The sequence below is a fragment of the Alligator sinensis genome, unplaced genomic scaffold (assembly GCF_000455745.1).
Source record: "Alligator sinensis unplaced genomic scaffold, ASM45574v1 scaffold66_1, whole genome shotgun sequence".
Taxonomy (NCBI): Eukaryota; Metazoa; Chordata; order Crocodylia; family Alligatoridae; genus Alligator; species Alligator sinensis.
In genome coordinates, this window is record NW_005842484.1 from 808,013 (window position 1) to 834,597 (window position 26,585).

The 26,585-nt window shown below is 41.3% G+C and overlaps 1 protein-coding gene across 3 annotated transcripts in view; it reads left to right on the top strand.

The window, feature by feature from the left end:
- The window catches only part of SGMS2 (sphingomyelin synthase 2), a 69,027-nt gene that overhangs the window by 13,844 nt on the left and 28,598 nt on the right, over positions 1 to 26,585 (top strand). For all 3 annotated transcript variants that reach the window (XM_025212780.1, XM_006031135.3, XM_025212779.1), the window contains one exon: positions 6,107 to 6,199. The gene's annotated coding sequence lies outside the window, so the exon portion shown is untranslated. The remainder of the gene's footprint in view (positions 1 to 6,106; positions 6,200 to 26,585) is intronic.

Genomic DNA, 26,585 nt, shown 5'->3' on the forward strand with positions numbered 1-26,585 from the left:
GATCACTGCTACTTCTGTCCTTTTAGCCCTTTTTTCTCTGTGGTAGCATTAGTCAAATCAATGGGGACAAGGGAAGAACAATTTCATTTCTACTTTTGCCTTTTGGTCCTTTCAGATCAGTATCTCTGCTCTTTTTAGTGAACATTGTGCAGGTTTCCCTTTTGGATGTCAGAACTGGCCATCTCTCTTCTCTTTTTCTTCATGACTTTTGATCTGAGCTCATAGTTCTGTAAAAGTCCAGTTAGCTCTGAGGTATCTATCTGATATTCTTCATCATGTAAATATCCACAGATCTGTTTAACTGTGTACTTGAAATTATTTTCAGGTCTCTTGCCTAGTGGCAGAGGGATGCATCTTCAACCCTTCTGCCCCCTGAAGTTATCTGCCTCCACAGAAGCTCAGTGAGACATTCCTATTGCACAGTTGTTGGGTTTTTTTTGTTGTTTTTTGTTTTTTGGGTTTTTTTTGGAGGAAAAACTCTACTATTAGGCTCATCCATCTAATTTTCCATTGTGCCCAGGACAATTTACCTTTAAGGGAACCTTTCCTGTTGGCTCCTCTGATAAAGCCAACATATAGAGGAAAGAAGTGCATGTGTGCCTCCTACTTTACTCTGTCCTTTTCAAGTATCTTATTGAGAATGTTCTTGGGTGAAATTCAGCTTTCTCACAGCCAAGACCCAGGGAGAAGAGGCTGTGCGGGATTTGGAGAAGCAAGCAATACTGTGGAAAACTCGGGTACCCTCTTGGCAGTCCAGGCAGGGGCACCTTCCTGCCACCCGCAATCCTGGGCAGAAATCAAGGTATTTTGGAAAACCCGGTGTAGTATAAAGGAGGGGGGAATGCACACAACCTACAGCCATAGTGTGGGTTATAATCTGCTTCCCCCTGCAGAGGCAGCCTGATCTTCATTATTGTCCCCCTAGCATTATCCTCTAGTCTCTCCTAATGCGTGTGGAGGACCAGAACTCAGATAATCATGACACAACTGGCTCTACAAATAAGTGGTTTCCTGAAGAGTAACTTCTAAATTATATCAGGTCAGACATCCCAGACTAGAATCTCGGAGGAAGTTCAGGTCTTGTTCTTCTAAAGAATCCATTTTTGAACCACAGCTCACTTCTTAGGAAAACCAGAATGGATCCTTGAGTGGAAAGGACCTCTATTTGAGGGCAAGAAGAGGCCTGATAGCCTGAAATACTTCTGTAGTACTTGCTAAGCCCAGTATTTATATTTAATTCTGAAGCAGCATCAGAAGGCTAAGTATTCAAAGGTGCAGGGCAGGGGGATAAACTAAAAAGCTGGTACCTGATTGTCCTTCTTCACTGTCCCCTCTTTCTCCCCCCGCCAAGAATACAGCCTAGAGTTTAACCTGAGAAGCTTGTGTTGGGGGAAGGAGGGGTCAAGAGATGGAGCTGAATTAAAAGTGTACTGTGGGACAGGATGGACATCTGGCCAACAGTTAGTTGGGGTTAAAGAATCAAAATAAGTATAAAAATAACAAGTGAAGAAATAGACTATTCTGTCACAGTGCAGTGAAACAGTGCTCAGGAGGCCAGTGGCTGTCCTAGATAAACTTACAGTGGTAATTCATTAGTAATAAGAAAGGAATGAGGAATTCCAGCCGCACCTACAAAGATTGGGGAAGTACTTTTATTGCCTCCAGCTACTGTTGAATGTCACCATATCCTGCAGCCACTCGTACCTTTTCACTCCAGCAGCCAGAGAGTGATTAGATGAAAGGGAAATCAGCCTGGCTATAGAATACGTGGGGGCAATAAGTAGGGGTCTGCTGAACTGGAGGAGGCAGCTGGCCGATTTTCGTGAGCATATCCCAGGGTCAGCTGCCACTTTCACAGGCTGTGTGTGGCAGGCCCCCAACACCTCTAGCCAAGGGGCCCCGGAAGTCCTGCCCTTCCCAGATTGCCAGATGGCCCTAAACCACAGCTTAATTGCTTAACAGTGTTTCCCTTAATGGCTTCCATGGGCTTAATCCTCTGTGCCCCCGGAAGTCATTAATTGACATGTTATTAAGCAATCTAAGCACTTAAGATATTTCAGTTTAGAGTTTAATTATTAAAATAAAGCTATATACAACATGAATTGTAACTAATAGCAACTATATATGCACATTTATAAAGGACATTATAAAAAGGAGTTTACTGAAATTGAATGCTAACCTTGAGACAAGGGCAATTCATGCTAGCTGTAAACTGCTAGCATGCTGCATCCAGCGGCAGTTGCTGCTGACATTCTCTGTCTCTATGGGGTGAACACTTGTCTGTACTCTGAGTTTATTGGTATAGTGGGGCAGCGTTTCATTGGGGCTTAGGGATATGGAAGCTGGTCACAGATGGACAGAGTACCAGAAGTACAAGTGCATGTGACAGTACAAGTACAAGCATCCGGCACTCTTTGATAAAGTTCACGTAAGCAGCACGTTTGTTGTCATGCTCGTTCTGCCCTCCAGGGATTTATTTCAGTAGCTGAGGGTCACAACACAGAACAGGCAGTTGGTTGGAGTCCAAAATGTGAACAGCACTAAGGAAGGAGGCAGACAATTGACTTAACTGTTGTGGCAGTGATGGGTTGTACCTGTATTAGTTCAGCTTCATAGGTATTGCCTGGACCAGTTCCTGTCTCCACTAGTTTTCATGAGGACAGCTTCACAGTTTTTATGATGCCCTGTTTTTGATCCAGTTTACCAAATCCATCAGCTTTGTGTGTTTGTGTGGTAGATCACAGCCTGCTGGCCTTCAAACCATGTTAGAAACTCTATGAACTGGGTGGCATTTTCAGCCACAGACGTCACTTGATCTGGAATGTTGCCTCAGCTTAAGAGAATGCGAAGTTTAAGTATGCATGGTATGCTAGGTGTGATTTCCAGCTCTTTGCTCACAAACTGCTGATAGTATTGTATATGCTAGGCGTGGTAACAGACTGCGTTGAACCATGAATTCCACGTTGTGAGCACAAACTCTGGTGGCAGTGGCACAGTGGCATGCAAGCCCCCACTTTGACTGGCGATGGATTCCCTGTACTGGACCTTATGACCTGGACAGTGCTTGAAGGCTTTCTTGGAGGAGGACACTGAGCTGTCTACATTGGGGAACTGTGTGCATCAGATGTCACCTCACTAAAGACAGTATGACCACATCAGCATGAGCATAGTCATTTGGTTCCCCAAGGACAACTAACAGCACACCTTGTGCCACTGCTACTTGTCAGCAGGGAACACCTGTGCCATGCACCCTCTGACATGTGGCAGGTTACCCTGGGTGGGGTAGAGGAGGCGGGGCCAGCACTGGGCTTGCCTCCAGCAGCCTTACCTGGGTTTTCCCCCCCACAAATGCTGCTTCCTTGCAGTGCAGAGAACAGCTGAACATGTGGTGCTGCAGTGCAGAAATGTCTGTGGTGCCACGTACCGCACAGCCACACTCATCTGGACGCAGCCAAGGTGCGCATTGCAGGTGACAAGAACTGCATTGGGCAGTATTCCTTGCAGCATATCAGAGAAAGCCTTGCATGTGTACATGACATCGTTGGACAGGAATATGGAGATCTTGTTACATTTTAAGCTGTAGCTGACAAGTTACCTTCGCTATGGCTTGAGACAGTAGAAAAATTGACAGATGTGATGTGGGCTGGCTCTGTTAAGAATACAGGCAGGTCACAATCTGTCCAGATCCCTGGTACAAATCAAATGTGCAGCATGTAGTTATTTTGAGGATCAAATGGCTTCATCAGCCACAATGGAGAAAGATTCACACTTTGCCAATGCAGACTTTGTGGACTGTACATGCGAAGCGATTACTGCAGGAAGATAGTCTTGTTGAAGCTTCTTGGCACTCAGAAAATGGCCATCATTTGGCATGTTTTGGTTCAGGTAAGTTCCTCTAAATTTGGGTGATCGTGTTTCTCCAGTGTGTTTTTGATGCTGCTGTGAAAGCCTCTGAGGGAAAATGCCACCTCTCACCTTGCCAGGCTGCTTTCTGTGGTTCTTTTAAAGAGCGAGGACATGGTTGCTTGTTTCTTGCTCTGACTCTCAACCTCTGCAACAGCCTTTTGCTTCATGTGTGACTTGGATTCTAAGTGTGGATCTATGCTGGTTCTCTTCTACACATGCAGAATTGTACTGCAGGCGGTACAGAACAGTCTGCCTTTATCTGCATGTAAGGTCCCTGCAGGATAGTGTCTTACACAGTCCAGCGCTGAAACGTATTTGGCCATTGTAGAGGATTTCTTTTTGGTGGTCATGCTGAAGAATCCTCCGCAGGCTGCAGCATGCTGTACCAGCATGCCTGTGGGTGCTTTAAGTTGGTGCCAAAACTTTCCCACTTCCTGATTGGTCCCAGGCTGGTTCCTGAACCGAGACTGTCACAGGCTCAGCCTCTGATTTGCCCCCTCCCCATCTCCTTCCCTATCGTGTTTCAGGACTGCAGGGTTTCTTGTCCTTTTTGCTGCTTACAGCTTGATTTTGAGGAATTCAAAATCAATCAATTCAAATTGTTTGTTTGCTTGTTTTTTGTTTTGTTTTGGTTTTTTTGCAGCTCCCACACCATTTCTCAGAGCCCATCCGATTTTTCCTTTTTCCGTGAAAATCGCACAATTGTGAATTCAGCGTGTCCCTAGCAATAAGGCAGGTTCTAACTTGCTATTACTGCTTTCTAGGCCTGCCACAGTCAATATATTATAAATGTATATGTTAATTTTAGGAGGCAGTGTGTTTTGAGTTACCGTAATATTGTCTCTGAGCAATAAAAGACAGTTCGCTAGTATATAGAGCTATCTGATTTGCCTTTGAGTAATAGGATAGGGTTTTTAAAAACACTGATTTTTAAACCCCCATGTCGTGCACACACCCCACTGAATTACCTGCCTCTCTGGTGGCAGGGAGGAGAGGGCGAGCTTCCGGCAGGCAGCGTGGTCCCTGGGCTGCGGGGGGACTGGTGCTTCCCTCTGCGGCAGCTGCGGCACCCCCACCATGGCGCCTGCCCGCAGGCACACAGCTTGAGCTGCCCTGGGGGGCACTGCCACCATGGAGCCCCTGGGCCCCTGTGCAGCTCAGGCAGACAGGCAGGCCTGGTGCGGGGGGGCCTGGAGAGGGAAGGGAAGATCAGGCTCACCGCTTTTCTTGGGCGGTGCTTGTTTTCCCAGACTGCTGCCAGGCGGCCTGCAGAGCCGAGGAGCTTCACGGAGCCTGGTGCTTTGCTCTGCGGCTGTAGGGGGTTTTAGTTTGCTGTGGCCCAAGTCATTTAAGGCGCATTACGCCACCAAATTTCGTATAGTGGCTGGAATTAACGCACAATAGGTTGCCAAGGTGTACAAACACCGACACTATTAAAGCGGTGCAAAAGCGTTTAGCCCACTTTAAAGTGTCGTGCGCACACACCCTGGCCCTAGTTTCTAACAGCCGGTTCCTTAAAAGAATAATTTTACTCTATCCTGCCCCCAAGCAAAATGTTACTGTAAATTCATGCTTAATTTTTGGCATCTTGGAGTGGAGCTTGAGATGGGAAAATTGCTAACATACTATTTAATCACAGTTTGATACCATGGAAAAGCTGTATAGCTGCTATTAAGTTTTTAATTCTGTAGTGCTAAAAACAAGGATAATAAATAGTCCCACTAAGTGTTAAAGATACTTTATGGGTCATGTATGTTCACTAATATGAGAATATTGCTGTGGAAGTTTTACTAAGTTCAGATCTCCTTGTTTTTCAAAATGTTTACATTAACCACCAACCAGACTGTGTAATACTCTTCTTGGTTACAGCTATTCTGCTTATCAGAAAGAAGGGTGAATTAAGGCTTTTTCTTTTCTGTACACATGCATAAAATGTTATGGTAGCATGCCTCTGTGTCAGTACCAAACTAGTGTACAGAAAAATAAAAATGAACTGTGGCAGGCTGCGGTTCAGGATCACATTACATTTAAAAAAAAAAAATCAACAATTGACTTTAGTATTAGAACTTTTATTAAATAAAATTATTCAAAATGTACACACCAGTGACAACTAATATTGGTATCCTGCCCCATAGCTTCTCTTATAAAACTATAGAGCATTTTTAAGGTGCCTAACTAGTCTCATTTTCTTTTCTTACAGGCTCTACAGGAAACAATCTGCTGCCAAACTTCAGTATATCATTTCAGAAAGAGCCATGTTGAATTGCTTCTCTCCGTGTCCGTTTCTGTACAGGTAAAGTTAAAGTTTGATATAAAAATTATGGGGAAGCTCCCACAAACTGACCTTATGAAAGCAGTCTTTCTTGTTTACCATTTAAGCTGTGGGAAGTCTCTTAACACACAAAATTAGGGATTTGGTTTCAAATTGTAGCTTTTTTTTAATTGCCCGTTTGTGCTTTTGAGCTACAAAAATAGTAATTCTGCTATAACAGATTAGTTGATGATCTATCTGTGAAATTCCTTATTTTGAGGGTTTCTGACATTCAACACTTCTAATTGTGGCTGAAAATTGTCATCTCTGGTTCATTTGTATCAATTAATTTGTTATTTAACAGTTTTTATTAAAAGCATTTTCTTGCTAATATTGTGCCGTAATAGACCCTACTACAGCTATTGCAATGTCCACAGACTGAGGGAGTTGTATGTCTAAATCTGTATGATGGTAGTTTAAGACATTTTAATATCAAGAAATGAAGCCAAAAGTTTGTATAGTAATATGCTGTTAAGCTAATAGCTCTGATTATTCATACTGTAATGTTGTTTCCAGCAGAATACTTTTGGGTTCCATATTGAGAATGTGGGTGATGAATAATTAATCGTACAATGACTCTGTGTGAAAGGACTTTCAGTGTCAAAAGTGGATGGGATTTTGTACTATGCAAATATTTATTTTGGGCACCTTCTCTTAAATTTCTTATTTATTTATTTTTAATAAATAAAATTCTTTGATAGTCTCTGTATTAATTTAGTGTCTTTTCTTTTTTTTTTAAAGAAATACTACAAAAACAAAGTGACAGTGTTCATAGATGTGGTGTAGAGATGGAGCCCTTAAAAAAGGCAGGGTGTGGTTAGGCACATCAGATGCTGCCAACAGTGCTGGAACCTGAAGAAAATGTTGGCTTCTGGCACAATGAAATCTGTAACTCTAAGCTTCTCTGTTCTTGGAGGCTTTATAGTCTGTGTCAGATGTAACCACCATGAACTGGGCTGATTCAACTGATGGAATTTGTGCTTCTCAGCTTATCTGTATCTTCTTTACTGTCACTTCCTATTTAGAATTATCAGCTTTTTGCCTCCTGCCACAACTTATGGTTATGTGCTTAACCACTGTGAGCAGATTTGACCTCCATGTACTTAGTCCCCTTCTTTCCTCCACCCACCCTGTTTCTGGTATTCCTTCTGTCCACTTAGTCCTCAGTCCTTTAGTGTGGGCACGTTGTGCGGTGTATCCTAACTTTTGTCAACTTGTCTTCAGTTGAAACAACCCTTCCTAGGCTTCTCGCACTTTAATTTTGGCTCCTGTAACAGAGCTTCGAACCCTTGATTACCTCAGCATCTTTATATCTATGCTGGAGATCTTGTTGACTTGTGGCTGACCAGGTCTTCATTCTGTCCGTCAAGGTGGGATGAATTATAAATTCCTACATCTTAACTTTTAAAAATCAGGTTCTATTACTTTGAGCAGCTTTGATAGTAGAAATTACAGAGGCAGCTCTATCATAAGCAACCACAAATCGGAAAGTATTTTGGATTCCCTCGCTCTTTTTAAGCCTCTTTTTCTGTGACCTCCTTCATAGTGAGCCCTTTTTCCCTTGGTGGCTATGCTGTGGTCTCCTGATGTTCACTTTAGGTCCAGGCTGCTCAACAGTGCATTACCAGTGTTCAAAATTGACATGAAGAACATTACAGTCTTGTGCACATGTCACCGAACCATCAGTAAATTGTATATTCTGAGGCTGTTCCCTTGAATATTTTCATTTGCCACATCCACAGCAACCCCAGATAGGAATAGATTGGAATGTAGGCCAACACGTATTGCAGATTCTGTATTCTAGTCCAGCTTACTTTTTACCTGTGGAACACACATTGTTGCACATCGTTCTGATGCATCTTTTAGCACTAGCCCTCTAAGACAGTTGTGTACCTTTTCCAGGTCTACAAAGGCTGTACCAAACCTGCAGATCAACCACTTTTCCTTGGGCCCTTTCCTCTGTGTTAAGGGTTGGAGAGGGGAGTGGAATCTCCATCTTATAGTAGCCTTTCAAATGTTAGGCTTTCTGCTGCACCATGTATACCTTGTTTCTTCAACCTTTTGCCATGTGGATTGCATTCCAGCCCTTTTATTATTTATTACTGGCCTCAGGATCTTTTCCCATTTCTCTATATCCCTCTTAAAGTGTGATGCCCGCATTTCGGATGTTAACAATTGTGTTAAAACTGAGGCAGTATGAGAAGACCGCTAACTTAAAATCAAAGTACTGCCATATGCATAAAACAACTGAAAACCGGGGGTATTTTTCCTCTCAACACCTTCAGGTATAGCTTGAAAACATGTTCGCTTAATAATCGTACTCACTACTTATAACAATTGCAGGTGAAAAACCTTGACTCTTTCTTTCATTTGATGATGTTCTTGAGTAGAACAAGTTATGACTGTGACATCATGTGTTTTATATTGAATCCATAATCACAAAGCATGACTGAAACTTCTTCACTATGTACATAATGTTAGATTTTTAAGCTAAACTCTCCTATGGAAAAGGAACAGTAAGACTTGAACCACATCAGCTTCGAGGTGGCCTGATACCAGAGGTCATGGACCAATATTTGTAGCACTACAAACAGAACCCCAAGGAGAATAAGAACACAAGAGGCCCTGAATGAATTGGGAGGAGACTGCCAGGAGCATGAATGGAGCATGCCATGGTCAGTACAAAATCCTAATGTAAAATCGTCAAAGGATTTGTAACAGTAACTCTCGCAAGCACTTTGTGAATAAAGGAAACTTAGAAATAGGTTGGCTCTTAATAGAAAGGCATACGTAAATGGCAAATATTTGCCTCCATTATATTCCCCAGTTTTCAAATAAATGATGGACAGCTGCAGTAACAGTTCTGGTGGTGTCACAAGTACTCCAGCTTTGCTTCCATGGTTATTAGGTTCTTATCAAAAGATTCTGAAACAGTCTGTGCTGTCTTTACTCCTCATTGAGGTATATAGGAAGTGATTTGATTACACTGCTATCTTGAACTGCTAAAAAAGCTGCAGCTTCTGTACTCAAAAGCTTTAAAGCATTGTTTTGAAAACTATGTGGAGTGGACGTGTGTTGGTAACACTTCAGAGAGGGCAAGTGTTAGGGGAAATAAATATATAGTAGGGAATTTCTGCAATGGTACTAAGTTGTACTTTGCCTTTTATAAAAATTCTTGATTTTTAGTACCATTTTAGCAGGGAGTTCCTGAGTTTTACAGTCCCCTCTTCCTTGACTGAAACACAAAGACCCCCCAGGCTGTGCTGTAATGCCATAACATCTTCAGCTCATAGAGTGGTGATGCATCATTGTGAGGATGCATGACCTCCAATGAACCACTTTGGGCTACATGTTTGATGTATCTGCAAGTGATTGGATCTGGCACAATTGGTATGTTCCTTTGACTCCCAGAACTTATTCAGATTGACCAGATTCAGAGTTTTTATTTAGAAAGAATTAAATTTACAGTCCTCAAAGCACCAAAAGAAACTTTATGGAAACCTTCCACATATCAACATAATGTAACCAAAGTAACTTACTGTGCCCAAGTCTGCAAACAAACAGCCTGAAACAGAGCTGTAAGCTCTGCTCTCTCCCCTCTGCTTGTGATGTAGAAGAGCATGTACACAGGCAGTTATTTAAAAGCAGCTCATGTGTAGTAAGCCCTACCTCTTTCTTTGTAACCCTTGGTAAATTGTTTTGTCGTTATTCTCCAAAGCCTAGATCTTCATTACAATTTCTGTTTGGGCTATGGGTGTGGAAGGGTCAGGCTTGCTAGCTGATATGGCTTTGTCAGCAAATTTTTTTGATTTGGGTGCAGCTGTACTGGGAGAGGATGTTAAGAGGAGCTGGTATAGCTCTGGCAGAGCTGTGTAGGTATTTGGGGGCCTGGCTGCCTTCATAGTTCTGTTATTGGGGGCAACAGCAGCTCCCATAGTAAAGTAGCCTAAATTACATTCAGCCCTCTCTGAATTTGACACCTCTTTATTGGTGCTGCTGGAAATGGTGTTAATGGTTCAGCAAATGGAAGTGGGACACTAAGGACAGTTAATCTGAATTAACTAAAGATGAGAATTCAAAGAGCATTAGTTAAAGCCCAGAAAAACCTGGGAACTGACATTTATTCAGCAATAAAATAACTTTAGATTGGTTTAGCTTAATTCAGTGAATTAATAAGTAAATGTCACTATACTGCTTAAAGAGACCATCCAGACCAAGGTTTCACATGCTTTAATGATGTCTGAAGTGATAAAATGTTCAGGCTCTCTAGTGTTTGATACAGCTCTGCAGAGTTTTTCAAGTGCCAGAATTAAATCACCTGCCCCAGACAAGAGAAGTGCTGCTAACAGAATTGACCCTCTGTTGGCAGAATTTGTTCATGCTGGGGATTTTACGCTTGGGCTACATCATTGAATAGGGTGTGATTATTGACTTTACTGGCAGAATTGTAATGTAGTCAAGAACTGAATATCCCAGATGGAAAAGTCCTGAGAAGTGATGTCAGAGGTCTGGATTAATTCAGTGGCATATCTTGCAAAATTGAGAGCATGAGTCCTGTTGAGGATGGACACCATTATGGGTATGATTGCATTTGTTCTACCTTAGGCTCTTTATGTAAAACTGCGGTGAACTTAAAGATCCACTGTTCAGCCTCAGAGGTCAGGGCTCTTAAGTGGTAGGCAGAATGATTGCATCAATGGCATAGGTGATCCATGAAGTTGCTTTCTATATCTGTTAAAGTTGTAAAGCACTTTGGACTCTTTGAGAACAGAGAGGGGAGGGGTTTGCTTCCTCCTCTCCTCCCCCCTGCTTTTGACCTTCACTCTCTTTAAGTTGAGGCGGGCCTTTCTTGTACTGCTTTTACTGTGACCTTGGTGTCTTGTTGAATGCTTCATGAATATTTTTATTCCTGTTGTAAATGCAGTGACGGCTGCATAATACCTTTTTCCGGAACAGCGTAAAGAGTAACTTCCCAATTGCTAACTCATTTGGCATTGTGTCCCATGGCAGTAGAGGTTACTTTATGACGCATCCTGAAAGTATTTGCATAAACCTGTATCAGGGTGATGTGAAACATATGACTGCCTTTTTTTAACTGCTCGTCAACACACAACCTAAGCAGAGACACTTTGAAGCACAGATTATTCAGTGCTGTCTCACCCCTTTAAAAGTGGTGACTAAGTTCTTACTCTTTCTTTGTTTTGAGACTGTTTAGTGTCTTTACCCTTTGTATTTTATTTGGATGCAAGATTCTGGACTGGAAGAAAGAGCTACGACACTTTGTATATCACTTTTTTATGCTCAGCCTCTCAACATCTTAATTTTTTCTTGTTGTCTTGATTACTACCGTTCTAAGTGTTTGTGTTTGTTATTTTTATGAAAAAGGGTTAGTGTGTCTGTGCTTGGGACTGGCATATAGGTTAATGTTTATATGACTCAACATAGTACTGTCTGATAGAAGAAGACCTCTTGATCCTGACCATGTCACAGCAAAGGATTTGTACGTTGATCAAGCAAGAGGCTGTAAAGTAGGGCTCAAGGGTTTGGTCATTGCGAGAGGCTTTTCCTTTTGGAGGGGCCACACCATGAGCACTTCTGTTATGGTCTCAAACTTGTAATTTCTAGGCTGACAACCGTGCACCTTAAGCACCCATACTGCCCCAGCCCGTAGTCAATCTGGTATTCTATGTATAGGAGACAAGACTTCAGAGAAAGGGTGGACACTAACTTATACATGGACAAAAGTTTCAGGGGATCTAGATAGCTACCTGGCTGCCTGAGATGAGCTCATATCAGCTAGAATAAGAAAAGCAAAATTACTATTTAAAGAAAAACTACATGTCAGATTCCAATGAATCTGTGATTTCTGCTAAATACATTTCCACAAAGACACAAAAAAGGAAAGGAAAGTTTGAATATGTACACTTTCTATAGGAACTCGAAACATGAGCCATTTAAAATCTATTGCTTTCAACTTTTTGAAGCATTTTTTTAATGTGCAGTTTGACTTTGAGCTACAGTAAATTACTGTCACTCCAGATTTTGAGGCATGGGAATATTAGTTCTGAATGAGACCTGATGTGCATTTAATGAATGAGAAGATAAAGATGTGGCTATAACATTGTTAAAAAGACACTGAAATAAGCAGTAGAGTATTTTTCCTACTTTTGCCTTCGAAAGTTGGCTGGATTAAGAGGTTAATTGAGTGTATATGAGTCACAACGTTCTCTTTGCAGGGTTTAAATTTAAATTTAGTACATTTTTTTTTTTTTCCTGTTGGATCTAACATTGAAATTCATTTGAGTCTGGAAAGGATAGATTCTTAAGGAAGTGGGAGTAATAAGTGCTCTTGCAAGCATTTTTAATGATCCAGGGAAGGGGTAGCATGGAGGATGTAGCCAGCTAAGAAAATGTTTGCCCTTTTGTTAATCACTGTTTTTTCAAGTCATGCTTGTTCTCTTAAAATTCCTGGAACAAATTTAAGAAGATGCTGCAAGCTGTCAGACAGCCCTGAACATGCTAGGATATATCAAATAAGGCTGAAATTGACCTTTCCTTTGCTAGGGGAGAAAGTATTTAATGTTATTAACCCTTTTCCTTTTTTACAGTGTTGTAGAAAATGTTAGTTAAACTTCACAAAACCTTAGAGGGTAAGGAGAGCTGAATGCCAATCCCTACTTTATAGACATAAGTGCAGGCAGAGCCTGAAAGGTCACAGAGGGCGTTGGCAGATGTTTTCACTGTGGAATTTTGTTGTGGAACAGAAACCTTGCATACTGTGCTATGCTAGATGTGTAGGAGCTGCTTCCCTTGATGGAAAAAGTGGTGTAGAAGCTTGCACAGCTGGTGCTCACCAGCTGAAGGAGCTGGAGATCTAAGATCTGTGGCTAAGTACAGTAGCCAAAAAAGCCTGTAGCTGAATCAATTAAATCTTTGCAGGTTAGTCAAAGCTGCCTAGATCAGCGTTTCTCAACTCGTGGGTCACGACCCAAAAGCAGATTGCAAAAATATACCAGTGTCATGAACAGACTTTAAAAATAGATTCTCCTTTAAGGGAAAAAAATCAGGAAACAGTGGCTTTTCCCTTGCAAGCTGGCAGAGTCCAGCCTGTGAGGGGCTGCTTGGAGCCTCCCCATACACCGCCCCCCACCCAGTGCCCCACACATGAGGGATCTGGGGCCTAGGGGTGGGGGCAGCGGGTCAGGAATGAGGGGCACTGGGTTAGTACTGGCCACTGATGTTTACAAATGGGTCCTGGTACAAAAAAAACACTGGTGTAGATTAAACCAATAAGCAAGTGAAGAGACATTCATTTTTGATTCCAGAAATGCAGCCACATGCTGTCAGTAGCCCAGGCCAGAAGCTGGGGAGTGCTAAATCATGCCTTCCTGCTCAGCTGGAGCAAATGGCTTGGGCCAAGGCTAGCCTGCCCACCCTGCGAAGGTGAGAAGGGGGTTTGCGGGGGAGGTGCATAGCATCCTGGGATGCTGGGGGACTGAGTTAACTTGAATCTGCAGGGGATCGGGGACAAGTTCGATAAACCGATTTTTAACCTAAGTCAGTTACTAATACTATATCCATCCAGGTTTATATAATACTATATATAAACGATATCCATCCAGGTTTACCTTAAATTGGTTTTGGCCATTTTGAAAGTGGTTTATGCACACTGAACTTCTATTGTGTAACAGATTTGAACCGTTTTCCAATCACTTATACCAACACGATAAATTTCTTAAGTGTCTGACATGTTAAAATGTTTTGCATGCGACTCCCATATAACTTGTAATAAATGTAACATGTGCCAGGGTCCAGAGGGAATAACTATCTGAGTCTTCTCTCTGTCCGTGTGTAAAACAGGTGGGCCCATCCTGCCCTGTGCCACCTTTTTGGGCCCCTTGTCTGACAATGGTGAACCACTTAGTGCAGTGGTGGGCAAAACGTGGCCGGGGAGCCAGATGCGGCTCACCAGACCATTCTATCTGGCCCACGGGGCCCCTAAAAAATTTAGAAAATTAATATTAATCTGCCCTGGACTGCCTGTCATGTGGCCCTTGATGGCTTGCCAAAACTAAGCGGCCCTCTGCCCAAAATAATTGCCTGCCCCTGACTTAGTGGTATCTGTTTATGGCTTTCTTAACCTTTAAATGAGGTTGCTTGTCCTTAGAACTGGAGAGAAATGGAGTTGACAGCCCAAAATTGTCCTCTGAAGTCTAAAACTCCACTGTAGTTGAAGTTGACGTAAATGTTGGTATCTTTAATTTCAGCTTTGACCATGAAGTGCACCTTCCTTAGAATGATCTTGCTATACTGGAGTCATAAATGGTAGATCAATATACTCTACCCTCCTCTTTAAAGTATTAAGAAACAAACACTTCTCCTTCAGGCTGTATGAATAACTATTTTGCATAAGCAGTTTATAAATGTACCTGATTGTCACCTGCATTTGGTTTGAATTAGGTTTGCCAGTATCATATGTTTTGCACTGCACACTAGACAATCATTAAATGTCCTTAAAAATTAAATACACATGAGGATGAAGCAACAGCACTACATTTTTTTTTTTCTTCTGAAGTGAATCTGTAAAAAGGTGGGGGGGAAAGAAAGAAGTGAGGAAAGAAATGGAAACATAGCCCTCTTAGTATGTGATATTCATTCACCCATTTTTAGTACCCAGAATCATCTCAGAGAAGAGCTTCAGAGGGCAGTTACTGGAATGGTTGGTATGTGCTAAGCGTTTAGGTCTTCATCTCTTTTGGATGGTTGCTCTGGATGTGGTGGACATAGGTAGTAAAAAGATTTCAGGGATCAGGAGCAATATGAGACTTATAATCTTTCCTGTATTTTCTTTCATGTATGGAGACCTAGGAAATAGAGGTGATAGTTAGATAGTTCTCTCTCAGGCATATTCTTCCAGTAAAATATCATCCAAAAAAATCTGAAAAAAATATTTGCTGTTTGCATGCAGTATTGTAAAGGGCAGCTGTATCTGGAAGAATTTCAGTGTGGATGCTACCAGGTTAGAGGTTGCCCAGATTTTATATATTAAAGCATAATACCCAAAGCTATTAAGCCAGGGTATTTTACCAAAGTCCTTCAAATATAAGATGTCCTTGAATTTAAGACTCTCCCAACTTTTCTGAAATTTTTAATTAAAAAAATCAAATAAAGATGCATTTATAAGGATGTAGCCTGTTACGGTGCAGCCTATACGGTGCATATAGGAGACTCTTTTGTTTGTTTGATCTGTTGTGACTCTAAACATGGCCTGTATTTTAGATTTTTTTTTTTTTTTTTTCCCCTGAAGTATCAATTGAAGAACATAGCATTATGTAACAAGTCTAATGGACACACAAAATACAGATTGGAGTTTATAGTTGTCATCAAGTGCAGGGCAAACATGAAATAATTTCCATTAATGGGTAATTTGAGTTTCTGGAATTCTGGTAACCAGAGGTAGTTCTAAAATGTGTTTTGGCAAGACAGGACTGTGTTCTTAATGTCACCAAATGGGACTGAGTCAGTTAAATTCTAGGGGGGAAATAGCCAATTTTGGGTCCTATATTACAGCACTATTGAAGTCCTTCTTGGAATGAGTGATGTATTTGGTAGCTGTATTGGTCTGAGACAAAAAAATGCAAAACTCTGAAACTCTTGGTTTGGAGATTATATCTTTTATTAGACCAATGAAGAAATTGCAAAATAAAATCCTTTCTTTGCAAGCTGTCAGGCACACGTGCCCTTCTTCAGGCTGAGGGGAAAGTAAAGATGGTAAAAGTCCCCATAGGTAGAAAATACACTTCATTTGCACAGAGGAAGCTGAAGGTGGATGGCTGTTCCTCTTGGTCCATGAGAGTTCCTTTGTGTGAGTTGCTCTTTGATGTGCAGATAAAGCAGAATTTATTTCCTGCTGGTGTTAGATGGCAGAAAGGTATAGAAATCTTTCTTTGTTGTTTAGCAATGAAGTTTATAATTCCAAAATTAGTTAAAATTTGGCATGGAGTGCTGAAGTGTTCTAATTGGAATGCATTGAATCAGGCATAAAGACCCATAAAGACTAGGCAAGTAGGTAAAGTTATATAGGAAGACTTTGCCCTGGGGTGTTTAAACCAAAATCTTGCTAAATTAATGCTAGTACTCAAACTACTGAACCATCCTGCCATTCCTTTGGAAGGTTAGTCCAGGCAGGGGTTTGGTCTGTGTTAATGATAGAGCATCCCAAGAATGCCTCCGGATTTGCAAGTAGACTGGAAAACCCAGAATAAATTTGTAGACTTTTATTATTTGATTGAAGGGACAGGTACTAAGGTAAAGGAAAACATGCTTATTCTAGAATAAGCATTGTGGCTTCAAGCAAGTCTCAGAAAAAATAGCTGAAATGCCATAACTGTATCACTTTTATTGATTGTTCAGCTGGTGCTCTCACAGAGTGGGTTACTAAGCCTTTTAAGCAGTCATGTTTTCAACCTTGCTAAATGATCTGTCTGAGCATATTATTTCCCAGTGTTCAGAGAACTATCTTTCTATACCTCTGCCTCATGAGCCAACCTCTGAAGGGCATATAAAAAGAAGAGTATTAACCTTTTGTAGTGTTAATATAGTGGTAGTAGAACTAGGATGCTAATATAAATGAACATGCATTTTTTTCAGTCTACATACACAGGTCCCAGTCTTGCAAACACTTGCCCAGTGCTTAACTTTATGCAACTGATGAAGTCAATAGAACTAATTATTAATATGCATGGAATTGTTCCTATGCTCAGATGTTCATAAGAACAGGGCCCTACAGATTAAGGATGTCAAAATAAAACAAGATTCCATCAAAAATGGTGAAATCATGGGTAGTTTTACGCTATATACTTAAACAGGATTTTGAAATAAATATTTCTGAAATAATTTTCATTGTAATGAATGTAACAATCTGTAAACAAACATGCATGCAATTTATTTTAACACAATCTGGCAGATTTTGAGAATGGCATGTATTGCTGGCTGCCTCTTTGGCTTGATTATTAAAATAAACAAAACTGACATAAAACAGTCTTTTATAATAGGTCTTGCCCATTCCCAAACAAAACAAGCTTTTTTCTATAATGCTAGACCTCCTACAAAAAATAGATACTAGGAATATTCCAAAGAATAAGACTGAAAAAGTGAAAAGTATGCAAATAAGGTAATAATAGAGTTTATAGCTTTGTTAAAAATGTCTATATGAAATGTAAACCTCCAAACTGTCATTTGAGTGGACTGGAAGGAGAATACTCCTAAAGAAAGCAAATACTGAGTGTGCGTGAAATTTTTACAAGGTTATCATGCCTGAGGTGCTTCCACCTGCCCCACCCTCCCCTCAAGTGCAAGCTGGGCAGACCCCAGACCAGAGCTCCCTTCCCTGAAGACAGCATGGGGTGGGTAGAAAGGGAGGGGGTGCTGGGCTGATGCAGCCCAGCCCTGCTCACCTGCAGGGTCAAACAGAAGATAATGAAGGTGCTTCACTTCGGAGTGTCTTCATAACCCTAATTAAATTAAGTGCACGATTGGGCACTTCTAAAGCGCTCTGCAGCCATGCACTTCTTTCTATCAGGGCATGGCTATAGAGTGCTTTCAGGGGATTGATTGCATGACAAATATCACTTCTATCAGAGCCCCCTCCCCCCGCCCTTTAGAATTACACTTGTTTAATAAATAATATGAAGGTTTTCTTCTTTACCATACTGACTTGAAATTAAATTATCAAATGCTTTATTTAAATATTTGGGGGGGGGGTTAAATTTCTGCTTCTAGAAGTTTGAGAGAACAGATTCCATTTATTTACCATTGCATCCTTTTTCTTTTTAAGTCTTTCCTTTTTTTTCCTAATACAGCAGGATCTCCATAAGCATGTTTCATGTGTTATGCTCACACATACTGGCTCATTCATGCTCTCACTATAACTAGGAAGGGAAGGGTGCTTTAGAAAAACTCATAATTTGTGCACTGTCATCATTAACAAGGACAGAATGAACATCTACAGGCAAGGAATGTGCTTGTACTAGTTTTCTAGCCAGCAAGGAGAACAAGAGATGATTGTCTGCAAGTCCCATAAGTTCTATTTTTGGTTGCATTATCTGTAACAGAGTGGGAGATAATTGGTATGCAGTAGGGTGTAGTTGAGACAGAAAATGAGTTTTAGTGACCTGTCTCTGCCTTCACCTGCTGTCTCCTTGAGCCAGGCACTCACTTTTCTGGGTAGAATTGTCAGAAGTGCTCAGCTTTGGTCAGTGTGACTTAGGCTAGGTACAGAAGTTCAAAAAGCCTGAGGCAGAATTGATTTAAGTTGCACAGTTTTCAGTAAGCGGTGTAGTTTTAGGTTAGTAGTGAACAGAACACACATTCACTTTTTGGTGAGGGGAACAAAAGTTAGACTGTGTTCCACCATATTTAAACCAGTCTGTGTGCCAAACTTCTGTACTGTTAAGGGTATAGATCAGTTTCGTGTGCCAAACTTCTATTTTGTTACGGGTATAGACCGGTTTCTGATCACTTATACTGGTAAAAGTGTAATGTCTGTGCCTCGCCTTAGTGGCAAGTGCACTGGCCTGAGCACAGTTGATTTTGATTCTGTTCTTTTACCTGCCGCTGATCTGCTTGGGAAATCTTGGGTGAATTGCTGCTTCTTTCTGTTCCAGTTTCTTGTCTGTAAAATGGGGGGGGGGTGTATTGATATTTACTTACTTGGTCAGGAGATCTAAAAGCACTTTACCCACCTTTTATATAGCACTTGGTATAAATATGACTGATGGTCTAACTCTGTTCTACATAAATCTTTCAAAAGCTATCTGCCTCCATTTTCCTTTCTTTTGTACAGCACTTTTAAGAAATAAAAATGAACTCTTTGATAGTTTAGTGCATATGATGTATAGAGAAATGTTGGAAGTTAAGGGATTTTTGTCCATCAAACTACATAAACTATGGTGGGATAAGGTAAGATGGGAGTTTGCTGATGTACGGTCCGTGACTGTTGAGATTATGCAGCGTTCATAGCAAGAAAAATGTGGCTGTCTAGGTTCAATCAGTAACAATATTTGACCCAAGATGGTTTGTTTTCACTGCATTTTTCACAGCTGTTTACCAAGAAAGAAAGAAATTGTAAGTAGGGTTAAATATTTTAAATGGCCTCATGGGCTAGTTGTAATACATTTTAACAGTGCTGTTCTTTTGTTGCATCTGCTGCTGTTTCTGCTGTGGAAATCATTTATTTCTGTTCAAAATATTTGCTTTCAACAGTAAAGAAGAAACATTGTGACTTTTTTTTAAAGGGAAGGGGACTTTTTATATAGTTAGGAATCCAGCAGGGTAGGTTGTTTTAACCAGTGTGTTTTATAGTTATCCATAAATTAAAAGAAGAGTATGAAAAAGGATAGTACACATAAATTAGGGTATTATTTGAAGAAAAAGACTGTCATTTTCCTCAAAAGTTCCTTAGATCTAATGTGTTCTTTTTATTCAAAGTTACAACTCATTCTAACTTCATGAAGCAGTCCTTGCTGGGGGCATCTACAAGTGCACTTTCCTGCTCCACAGTAAAGCGTCGCCATTTACCTACGCGCTGGTATTGGGGCACAGTAAATTTAATTCACTCCACCATAAGGCAGTACAGGCCGGGAGCATACTGTCTTCCGGTAGAGTCATTGTTCTGCAAATAGGACTGGAACAGAAGCACTTTGAGTTGAGGCAAAACAACCCCAGGCTGGCAGCAAGTTTTGGTGATCAGCAGTTCTGCAGTTTCAGCACTCATGCCCCAGCCAGTCCCTCTGCTGCCTGACACTGCCACCTGGAGCCCTGGGCTGAACCCCCCCTGAGCTTGCTTCCAGCCTTGGGCTGCTCTGCTCTGGCTCAAAGTGCTGCTGACCCAGGTGCATGTGTAGACACTGTGCCTGGGAGCAATATACTCCAGCATAAACTCCTCTGAGGTTTATCACGTCACATTAATTGCGTGTGTAGATGCACCCACTGTGTCTATATAAGCTGTAAAAGCAATAAGCTGTAAAGCATGTTTAAAACCCAGTTCTTTTATTTTGTAACTTTTTTATATTCTGTAAACATGATCAGTAAACATAGAAATAAAGGTCTAGCACAGGAGGAAGTGATACTCCCACTGTACTCTGCACTGGTGAGACCGCAGTTGGAGTTTTCTGCATCCAGTTCTGGGCGCTGAACTTTAAGAAGGACCTGGGAAAAGTTGAGAGGGTCCAGAAAAGAGCCACCTGTATGATCAGGGACTAGCAAGGCAAGCCATATGAGGAAAGGCTGAGGGACTTGGGCCTCTTTAGCCTAAAGAAGAGAAGGTGAAAAGGGGACTGAATAGCAGCTTACCGCTATATCAGAGGAATGCATCAGGACCTTGGTGAACAACTGTTCGCTAGGGCACCCCCAGGGAAGACCATGACCAATGGATACAAACTCCTGGAAGGCCGCTTCAGGCTTAATACCAGGAAAAACTCCTTCACAGTCAGGGTGTCCAGACTGTGGGATAAGCTCCCTCCAGAGGTGGTGCAGTCACCTACCCTGGAGGTTTTCAAGAGGAGACTGGACAGTCACCTTGCTGGGGTCACTTAACCCCGGTTGTCTTCCTGCCTAGAGCAGGGGGGCTGGACCCAATGATCTGCAAATTCCCTTCCAGCCCCTAATAGTCTATGAATCTATGAATGTACAAGAATTGCATGACACTGAAGTTATTACCAGTTCTCACAGATACTGTAGAGCAGGAGTGTTTATAAAAATCTGATCTGTGGGCCATATTCAGCCTTGACATTTGTGGATGCTTTCCTTCTTTCCAGGTTTAGCATGTGTTGATGTACAGTGAAGGGGAGATACCGCCTTAGATTTTCACTTCTGCGTTTGTTTGTTTGTTTTTTAAATCTATTTAACACCCAGAAGGTAGCTAGAATACTGTAACAAAACCACCCATTTTCAGGTAGCAAAGGGAAATGCTCCTGCGGAGCAGCCCAGTATGTGTGTACAGCTTGCCAAAATCTTGCAAGCTTGGCCTGAATTTCAAATTGATGTGACCTAGAACCTGTTGCTCCCTGCCTTGTATTTATTGTAGTATTAAATGTTTCACACAGTACAGAAAATAGAAATTACCCATGCTGAGCACAAAAAAGAGACAGGAGCAAATTGTTCAGAAGTCTGTGGTTGCCATGTTCCCAAATTTGGGCGTAATCCATGCATGGATGCTAGGCAGCTTGAGGAAAAGTGGCACAAAATAAGTGGTAGAACAAATGATGGTTTTCAACCCAGGCCAACAGAATTGGCTGCTTTAGCACTCCTGAAGTTTAGAGTAGGTTCCAGTTCACAAGATGACAATACATTTCTGAAGGAAAACAGTCTGACTTCTTTTGGTTTTGCTTCCATGTCTGCTAAAACTTTTCTCTACATCATTGCCCTGTCTCCTATGTAGTATTTATATACCTCAAAGTATATACTATAAAGCTTAGTTTCAAATGCCTTTAATCTTTACTAAAAAAAAAAAAAAAAAGTAAACGAGGTGAAACACTTCCATGTAAGACTTCTGTTGACCCATTGATTGTATGACAAAGATGCATCTCTCCATACTGAGAGATGAAAAATATACCTGGCGCATAAATGAAACACAACAAAACTTAAATGCTTATTGGAAAAATGTAGCTTAAATGCAAATTTGTAAAATTGGGGGCTGCTCTTGCAGACACTCGGTACAAGGCCTAGAGTCTGCTGAGAAGTGAATGTGAATGGAAGTCCTTGTAATGGCCTGGAATAGATGTAAGTAAGCTTTGGATCAGACTTGTTGCTTATGGGTTCAATTAGTTGCATTCATTTGAAATGTAATACTTGCAGTAGTAAGAGCTGGTAGTAGTTGTTTATAGGACTAGATCCTTAAAGGACAGGGTGTTTAAATGTCTATGAGAAATAAATTTTCTCTTAAACAGTATTCATTCAATTTACCAATATAAATTTATAGAGAAAAAAAATGGCAAAATGTTCATTTATAAAATATTTTTAGTTAAAACTTCTAGTTTTTAAATGAAGTGGTGGAAAAGAATATTTTTCATTTTAAAGGGAATGCCATGGCATGTTATAGTTGAACTCCTAATTTCATAGGAAACACTTATGAGGGATAAGTTTTCTTATCTGTGCATTATCACTATTTATGTAAAGTATCATACACAAACAGAGAGAACATCATAAAGTATCTGGCTATAACGCAGTGCAATTTTTCGTAGTTTCGACCACCGAAGGTATTTTATAACAGATAAGGTTGTGGGGGGGGTTAGGTTTTTTTTCCTTTTTAAGAAATTCGACTACACAAATCATTCAGTTTGTACAGGTGCAAGAAGGCACTGTTACATAGATCAGATTACCATGTAGGAATGCATTTTTTAAATGAGACTGAACCTTCTGTAGAGATGGGTCGCCCTTTTGAAAATTCTGTCACGTTTTTTCCAAATCTCTTGAGTTCATAAGGGGTACATACTTTTATCTCTAGTGATCAGAGAGTGTGAGAATCCTTCTGCTAAATAGGTTACTTGAAGAAAGTGATCTCTGAAATGTGTATAGAACATAAGGCTTGAATACTAGGAAACAGGAAAATGAGCGGTTCCATTTATGAATGTTGCATTAGTGTAATGTTCCATTAACATAATCTGGTTTTACGTTTTAAATTATAGTGGGAGAAACTGGAGCCAGACAATTGTGGAGAAGATATGTTTAATGTTTATGTATTTTATGTTTAATGTAAGGTATTTTATTTTGGGAGATTAAAATAGCTTTGTATATATTGTTAGAAATATCAAATATAAGTCTAGGCTATTTTCTTGATGTATTATATAGGTGGTCCTCCTTCCCTGCCCCCACAGTGAACAATATCATACATACCCCCCAAAAGAAATGGGGAAAAAAAAGTTTGGATATGAATTGTGGACTTTTAAACTTAGGTTAATGGTGGTGGTAAGGGCAGGGGTCCTTAAAATTTTTGTGCTTGAAATGGGCTTAATCGGTTGCTGACATAAAATGGCATGGTACCATTAACTCATATTTGATTACAAAGAAAATTTAAATTTTGCTTATAATAGGTGTTTCTACACAAGACACTTTATTGTGATGTAGTGTAGTTTACTGGGCAGTAAGCATGTGTATCTACACGTGCATGTAGATTCAGAGATTGTTAGGGGCTGGAAGGGACCTTGTAGATCACTGGGTCCAATCCCTCTGCACTAGGCAGGAAAAGATAACTGGGGACAAGTGACCCCAGCAAGGTGACTGTCCAGTCTCCTTTTGAAGATTTCCAGGGTAGGTGACTGCACCATCACTGGGGGGAGTTTATTCCACAGTCTGGACACCCTGACTGAGAAGGAGTTTTTCCTGGAATTGAGCCTGAAATGGCCTTCCAGGAGCTTGTATCCATTGCTCCTCGTCTTTCCCAAGGATGCTGTGGTGAACAGCTGTTCACCGAGTTCTTGATGTACTCCCCTGATGTAGTGGTAAGCCACTACCAAGTCCCCTCTCAGCCTTCTCTTCTCTTCTGTAGGTTGAAGAGGCCCAAGTCCCTCAGCCTCTCCTCGTATGGCTTATCTTGCAAGTCCCTGATCATATGGGTGGCTCTTCTCTGGACCCTTTCAAGTTTTTTCCACATCCTTGATGAAGTGCAGTGCCCAGAACTGGACACAGTACTCCAACTGTGGTCTCACCAGTGCAGAGTACAGTGGGAGTATCACTTCCTTAGTTTTGCATGAGAAGCAACAGTTAATGCATGCCAGCGTGTTGTTTGCCCTGCTGGCCACAGCATCGCGCTGCCGGCTCATGTTCATGCAATGGTCAATCACTACCCCTAGGTCTGTTTTGGCCATGGTGCAAGTCAAATGGTTGCCACCAAGCCTGTAGGTATGTTGGGGATTGTTTGCCCCCAGATGGAGCACCTTACACTTCTGAGTGAAGTTCACCTGGTTTCGGTCCGCCCAGCTCTCCAGCCTGTCCAGGTCCACCTGTATCTGCAACCTATCTTCTGCATGGCCACGCTTCCCCGTAAGTTGGTGTCGTGTGCAAACTTGGCCAGTGAGCTTTTTACCCCCACATCCAAATTTGTGCTGACTATGTAGTAAACCTTGCTAACTGAGAGTAAATTTGCTACCTGCAATGCAAGTAGCAAATTTTACTTGCAATTACTAACTGCACAGTAGCGCTCACGTAGACATCTGACCGGGAGGAATCTCCACCCAGCCAGGTGGATTGGGGCAGGGAGTGGGCCCTTTCCAAGTCCCCTGCCCAAATCAGTGAGCCGGGGCTGGGAGCTCCATGCTGCTGGGGCAGGGGGACATTGCTCCCTGCCTCTTGGGGGCTGCCTGCTCCCAGAGTAGGGACAATGTCCCAACCACAGTCGGGGAGCCTAGAGCTCCCTCTGGTGGCAGCAGGGGCCCAATGCAGGGCCCCAGGAAGTGAGAGCAGTTTGCTGCCATTAGCAGCAAATCTTTTCCCTCTTCCCTACATGTGTAGACACCTGCCTGGGAGCATTTGCTCGCGAGTAGTTTACTCACAAGTGAACTGCCCCTGAATTCTGAATTTAATGTTCTGAATTAGATACACCCAATGTCATTTCTAGGGTAAAATTTAAGTATACAAGAGATGCAGAATCCTAGTCTATACCCCACCATTCAAAAGGGCAATGGATCTTCCTTCAATTGACCATGTACTGACCACAGTAAGGTTAGAGGTCTCTGTAAAGTAATTGTTCAGTACAATGAAGGTGGACGTTAGAATTTATTTATGTAGAATTATGGCAAGTGCATTTATAACCTAAGGTGCAGTATTAGCTAGGCTTCCGTTTTGTATTTTGACAACAGTTGTTTTAGTTTTGAAAAGGGAATAAAATGTTATTTTAGTTGCATCAGTTTTAAGATGAAAGGGTGGTATCTATTTCTGTTGCTATGTTTGCAGTTCTATTAGGAGATATGAAAACAAAGGAAATGAAGAGGAAGTGTTTTCAGTGATTTAGAGCATTATGTGACTCTACAGTACTTTCTCACAGATTATTCAAAGGGGAAAACCAGCAACTGATCCTAACATGGCCTCTTTGAACTATAATTAGGGTTTTTTTCCAAGTCTCTCAAATTCTTGTTTTGTAACCAGACATCTAAAACAAATAATCTGAAAGTAGGCACCGGATGGTTTGGAAGAGGTAGTGAGCTAGAATGCCTATTAACAGCACCTAACCTAGACTCCTGGTGAACTTTTAGTATCGGGCCCCTCTTTGCCAGATATAACGATGATAAATATTTACAAGTTTCGGGCCCTCTCTCTGTGTCTAGGCCCCGGCAGCCGCCTGGTTCTCCCATGCCTGTGTCTGGCCCTGTCTGTCAAGAACACAAGAACTTTCATTTCCTAGTCAGATCATAAGTTTGTCTTTTCCAGTATCTTGTCTTGCAGTAACAGACTGTGGATGCTGAGGGACAGGGTGGACAGGGCGTGTCCAAAATCCTTTCACTCCTTGCTCCCCTCTAACTACAACTTCCAGCATTCAAAGGTTAAGTAAATTCTGATTCAGAGGCTGCATCCCTGTCTACCATGTTCAGAACCTACTGATAAAGACTCCCTTCCATTAATTTGTCCAGTCTCTTTTGAACTGGGTTAATCTACCAGCCTCCACATCTTAATGGCAGTGAGTTGCAAAAGTTAATTACAAGCTTTGTGAAAAAGAACGTCCTTTTATTAGTTTTAAACCTGCTACCTAATAGTTTTGTGTTGTGTGGCCTAGTTATACTCTTCTGAGACTGTTTACTGTCTCTGCATCATTTACTATTTTGTAAGTCTCTTATGTCCATTCTCACGGAGCTCTCTTCTAAACTGGAAAGTCCTAGCCTGTTGTCACTTATTAGTTAATTGCCACCAGATGAGGAGGAGTTGGCCTCTATATAGTGAGTCTGTCAGTTCAGTTGACTTTGGATAGATGTCTGTATCACTGTGGTAACTGGTGTATGGTGTTTCTAAGGAGCCTAATTGTCCAGTGTTTAGGATGTTGGTCTGGGTTTCTGGAAATTGCAGACCTTTTGTGTAACTTTGAGCAAATGACCTCTTTCTGTATACGGTTCTGTGCTTCAGTTCCCTAGCTGCAGAACTAACAGTGTTGAACTTTCCTACCTCATGGACCTGTTGTGAAGATAAATGCATTGAATGAGGGCCATATAAAATAGTTTAAATCAGTTTGTATCCCAGACATAAAAGAAGTATGTTAGTGAGGGAACATAGCATTGCTGCTGTGTTCATTAACTGTTCTGTACATAAATGTGTGTTAATGTTATAGTAACTCTCCCAATATTGTATTCATGTCTTAAAGCAAAAAGGTTCTGCTTTGAAGAGT